This window comes from Ascaphus truei, unplaced genomic scaffold, assembly GCF_040206685.1.
Source record: "Ascaphus truei isolate aAscTru1 unplaced genomic scaffold, aAscTru1.hap1 HAP1_SCAFFOLD_2568, whole genome shotgun sequence".
Classification (NCBI taxonomy): domain Eukaryota; kingdom Metazoa; phylum Chordata; class Amphibia; order Anura; family Ascaphidae; genus Ascaphus; species Ascaphus truei.
The window spans coordinates 30,001-35,836 of NW_027455501.1; the positions used below are offsets into that span (position 1 = coordinate 30,001).

General features: G+C 59.6%; 1 protein-coding gene across 2 annotated transcripts in view; it reads right to left on the reverse strand.

Moving 5' to 3' along the window:
• Positions 1-5,836, reverse strand: part of LOC142481355 (uncharacterized) — an 18,233-nt gene extending 12,397 nt beyond the window's left edge. Inside the window, exon 1 of one of the 2 annotated variants that reach the window (XM_075582823.1) lies at positions 5,719-5,836. The gene's annotated coding sequence lies outside the window, so the exon portion shown is untranslated. The remainder of the gene's footprint in view (positions 1-5,718) is intronic. The other variant, XM_075582824.1, reaches the window with a different exon arrangement.

The window sequence follows — 5,836 nt, forward strand, 5'->3', positions numbered from 1 at the left end:
TGTGTCACTGTCTGTGTGTGTGTGTGTCACTGTCTGTGTGTGTGTGTGTGTGTCACTGTCTGTGTGTGTGTGTGTCACTGTGTGTGTGTGTGTGTGTGTCACTGTGTGCGCGTGTCACTGTGTGCGCGTGTCACTGTCTGTGTGTGTCACTGTCTGTGTGTGTCACTGTCTGTGTGTCACTGTCTGTGTGTCACTGTCTGTGTGTCACTGTCTGTGTGTCACTGTCTGTGTGTCACTGTCTGTGTGTCACTGTCTGTGTGTCACTGTCTGTGTGTCACTGTCTGTGTGTCACTGTCTGTGTGTCACTGTCTGTGTGTGTGTGTCACTGTCTGTGTGTGTGTGTGTGTGTGTGTCACTGTCTGTTTGTGTGTGTCACTGTCTATGTGTGTGTGTGTCTGTCACTGTGTGTGTGTCTGTCACTGTCTGTGTGTGTCTGTCATTGTCTCTGTGTGTGTGTGTGTGTGTACGTGTGTCACTGTCCGTGTGTCACTGTCCGTGTGTCACTGTGTGTCAGTGTCTGTGTGTGTGTCACTCTCTGTGTGTCTGTGTGTTACTGTCCGTGTGTCACTGTGTGTCTGTGTCACTATCTGTGTCACTGACTGTGTGGGTGTGTCACTGTCTGTGAGGGAGCAGAGAGCGAGAAAGGGAGGGAAGAGGGGGAGACGAGAGTTCGTGTTATAAAAATATATATACATTTGGAAGTAGTAATCATCCCCTCCGAACTGGGCATTCCTGGCCAATAATGCTCTGGCTGTAAGAGTTGAAGGGTCCAAGCAAAGCCCCAACCTCTATACACACAAACACACGGCAGCCCCCACCTCTATACACAAACACACACGCTGCAGCCCCCACCTCTATACACACAAACACACACTGCAGCCCCCACCTCTATACACACAAACACACACTGCACCCCCCACCTCTATATACACAAAAACACTGCAGCACCCACTTCTGTACACAAACATACTGCAGGGACCACCTCTATACACACAAAAACACACTGCAGGGCCCACCTCTATACACACAAAAACCCACTGCAGCCCCCACCTCTATACTGTATACAGAAACACACAGTGCAGCCATGGTTGCCACCTTCTATTGAAGGCTAACCCGGAGATACAGTTTTGTTTTAGATCTTTTTATTATATATTTATCTTGGCTTTGGCTATATCCTCCCCTCCAAATTCCGTCAACATGGCTGCGCGACATCACGTAATGCACATTGCCATAACGAGACGCTCCGTGACGTCACGCGGCATCAAGTTGACATAACGAGACGCATTATGGCGCTGAGGCATCACGCGTTGCCACATTGTCATGGCAACATGTCACTGCCTGACGTCAGTGTCTCGTCATGGCAACGAGGTGTGTCAAGTGATGTAATATTTTTTATAAATAATTTTTTAATGTGTCCCGGTTTTTCATTTTGAAAATCTTGTCCTCCCACAACAGCTGCCTCTGGTTAAATGAGGCTTTGAAAAGTGTTGCCCTGCGTTCCTTAGGGCCGTTCTATACTGTGTGCGGCCGTGAGTGCAAGTGCCGCATGCTTTTCGTGTATATGCTGTATATATGCTGTGAGTGAAGGTACTGTGTGTGTATGTGTGGTTGTAATGGTTTGTAGTTTGCCATGTTATCTTATGCCCAGATAAATGTGTGTAATAATACTGCTTTTGACTGTAAGCTCATAACATTGAACCATCTTTTAACTTGCTCCTTTTCAGCTTTAACCCCTTCGTTTTGGCAGAAAAATCATCTAAGAAAGAAAATATCAGCATGGCAGCTCCCAGCTCTTCAGACTAATTTATAGTCATTAAATATCCTTTATGGCACCAATATAGTGCATACATGTTGCTTCAATTTACTGTTACTTAAGTGTAAGGCTGCGTCCATAGACACTGCAGCCGCGCGGAGGATGAGGGAAAGCGGGTGCTTTCCCTGGCATTAGTACGCGCGCCGTTCGGGGCGTGTCTGTGGGCGGGCCAGTGACGTCATGGAGCTGGTTCGCCCTCATTGGGCGAACCGCTCACGTGACCACCCTATCGCGTACGCCATATAGACGCAATCACTGCCTTTAGGCAGTCTGATCGCTCAGCGTGCCGACACGTCCGCGCGGTCTGCCTATCTATGGACGCAGCCTAACTTATACAATTTGACTTCTCCACAGTTCAGTGTGCTGAGCTGTCCGTGTTTGATTATTTTGTTATTGGTTTTCCAGGTTGCTTGGTGAGGTGACATCATCAGCGTCATATGACACTGCGATGACGTCAGACGTCAACCAGGAAGTACTGAGGCTGCAGTGGCTGCCCGACTGTAAACACAGGTGATGGGTATGAGGTGATTGTGTAACCCCTAGGGGTATACAGGCATACCCCGCTTTAAGGACACTCACTTTAAGTACACTAGCGAGTAAGGACATAATCGCCCAATAGTCAAACGGCAGCTCACGCATGCGCCTGTCAGCACATCCTGAACAGCAATACCGGCTCCCTACCTGTACCGAAGCTGTGCGCAAGCAGGGAGACTATAGAGCCTGTTACACATGCCTTATTTACATCAGTTATGCACGTATATGATGATTGCAGAACAGTACATGCATCGGTAAATGGGGCAAAGGCAGTGCTTCACTTTAAGTACATTTTCGCTTTACATACATGCTCCGGTCCCATTGTGTACGTTAATGCGGAGTATGCCTGTATATACTTGTTAGCTTCACGCATAGTGTGTCTGCACGTGTTGCACGACACAAATTGCCGCTGCTGCTTGAACCTCCTGAGTGGTGTCCGGCAGCTGGGATTTTATATTGTAACCACAAGGATTACCCAGTATGGGTTTTTCAAGAAAAATCCTCTGAAAGGGTTAAATAGGTTGTCTAACCAGGCTCTATAAAAGCTTGTATACGACTGTAGAGCTCCATTACCCCTGACAACTTATTAATTATTGAAAACAAAGCATTTTTGGAGGCCAAAAACGTTAATTAATTTCAACAGTGACTAACAGTGGTAGTTATCTGTATAAGGCTGAGTCCCCGTTGGCGCTGAGCGCGCTCATGCGCGCGGGGGGGATGGGGGCGCGCGGGGGGGGGGGGGATGGGGGCGCGCGGGGGGGGGGATGGGGGTGCGCGGGGGGGATGGGGGCGCGCGGGGGGCACGCGTGGGAGGGGGGGGGCACGGGTGGGAGGGAGGGAGGGGGGCACGCGCAGGGGGGGCGGGAGGGGGGCGCGCGCAGGGGGGGCGGGAGGGGGCCGGGCGCGAGGGGCAGGAGGGGGGCACGCGTGGGGGGGCACGCGCAGGGGAAGAGGGGGGGCACGTGCAGGGGAAGAGGGGGGGCACGCGCAGGGGAAGAGGGGGGGCACGCACAGGGGAAGAGGGGGGGCACGTGCAGGGGGGGCACGTGCAGGGGAAGAGGGGGGGGCACGTGCAGGGGAAGAGGGGGGGGGCACGTGCAGGGGGGCACGTGCAGGGGAAGAGGGGGGGCACGTGCGGGGGGAAGAGGGGGGGCACGTGCGGGGGGAAGAGGGGGGGCACGTGCGGGGGGAAGAGGGGGGCACGCGCGTGCGGGGGGAAGAGGGGGGCACGCGCGTGCGGGGGGAAGAGGGGAGCACGCGCGTGCGGGGGGAAGAGGGGAGCACGCGCGTGCGGGGGGAAGAGGGGGGCACGCGCGTGCGGGGGGAAGAGGAGGGCACGCGCGTGCGGGGGGAAGAGGAGGGCACGCGCGTGCGGGGGGAAGAGGAGGGCACGCGCGTGCGGGGGGGAGGGGGCACGCGCGTGCGGGGGGGAGGGGGCACGCGCGTGCGGGGGGGAGGGGGCACGCGCGTGCGGGGGGGAGGGGGCACGCGCGTGCGGGGGGAAGAGGAGGGCACGCGCGTGCGGGGGGGAGGGGGCACGCGCGTGCGGGGGGGAGGGGGCACGCGCGTGCGGGGGGGAGGGGGCACGCGCGTGCGGGGGGGAGGGGGCACGCGCGTGCGGGGGGGAGGGGGCACGCGCGTGCGGGGGGGAGGGGGCACACGCGTGCGGGGGGGAGGGGGCACACGCGTGCGGGGGGGAGGGGGCACACGCGTGCGGGGGGAGGGGGCACACGCGTGCGGGGGGAGGGGGCACACGCGTGCGGGGGGAGGGGGCACACGCGTGCGGGGGGGGAGGGGGCACACGCGTGCGGGGGGGAGGGGGCACAAGCGTGCGGGGGGGAGGGGGCACGCGCGTGCGGGGGGGAGGGGGCACACGCGTGCGGGGGGGAGGGGGCACACGCGTGCGGGGGGAGGGGGCACACGCGTGCGGGGGGAGGGGGCACACGCGTGCGGGGGGAGGGGGCACACGCGTGCGGGGGGAGGGGGCACACGCGTGCGGGGGGGGAGGGAGGCACACGCGTGCGGGGGGGGAGGGAGGCACACGCGTGCGGGGGGGGAGGGAGGCACACGCGTGCGGGGGGGGGAGGGAGGCACACGCGTGCGGGGGGGGGGGGGCACACACGTGCGGGGGGAGGGGGGCACACACGTGCGGGGGGAGGGGGGCACACACGTGCGGGGGGAGGGGGGCACACACGTGCGGGGGGAGGGGGGCACACACGTGCGGGGGGAGGGGGGCACACACGTGCGGGGGGAGGGGGGCACACACGTGCGGGGGGAGGGGGGCACACACGTGCGGGGGGAGGGGGGCACACACGTGCGGGGGGCACACACGTGCGGGGGGGAGGGGGGCACACACGTGCGGGGGGGAGGGGGGCACACACGTGCGGGGGGGAGGGGGGCACACACGTGCGGGGGGGAGGGGGGCACACACGTGCGGGGGCACACACGTGCGGGGGCACACACTTGCGGGGGGGAGGGGGCACACACGTGCGGGGGGAGGGGGGCACACACGTGCGGGGGGCACACACGTGCGGGGGGCACACACGTGCGGGGGGGAGGGGGCACACACGTGCGGGGGGGAGGGGGGCACACACGTGCGGGGGGGAGGGGGGCACACACGTGCGGGGGGGAGGGGGGCACACACGTGCGGGGGGGAGGGGGGCACACACGTGCGGGGGGGAGGGGGGCACACACGTGCGGGGGGGAGGGGGGCACACACGTGCGGGGGGAGGGGGGCACACACATGCGGGGGGGAGGGGGCACACACATGCGGGGGGGAGGGGGCACACACGTGCGGGGGGCACACGCGTGCGGGGGGAGGGGGCGTATTGCGGGCTATCGAGCAAGCGGGAAAGTTTAAAAAATGTGTTTACTAAAGCGCCGAGCGTGTGCCTGCGCATTTGCGCATGGTGTGAGCGGGAACATGTATGTGTGTGTGTGTATATATATATATATACACACACACACATACATACAAGTAACCGCGCCGAGCTCAGCGAGGACTCAGCCTTAGGAGGGTTTGAAGAGGTGGGGACAGGCATTTTACTTGTTGGAGGGCATTGGGGGGAGTTGAGTGGAGGGGGTGGTAGATTTAATATCGGTACTTTCCTGATAACAGGAAAGTACCGTATTATGTATACACGTGGGGTCTCTGTATTTGGGGTCGGTCACATCCTTAACCTTTTAGGTATAGCTTTATGAGTACACTAGGCACGCTGCCCAACAGGTATTTTTAGGCGCTTTGTGTGTAAGTAAATAGTTATTTTATTGCAGTAAGGTGTATGGTCTGAGGAGAGGACGTGTCTGTCCTGAAACGCCACGTGTTTGCATATACCTGCTCTGATGCTTTGAATACAAAGTAAGTTACTTACAGAAAAGGCTCCTGTGTGCTTCCTCCACCAAGTTATTTTCACCACCTTATATCCACCACCTTTATTCCATCTTTTCTTTCCCGGAAGTGGAGACACTGACTACATCCAGGTCACAGCT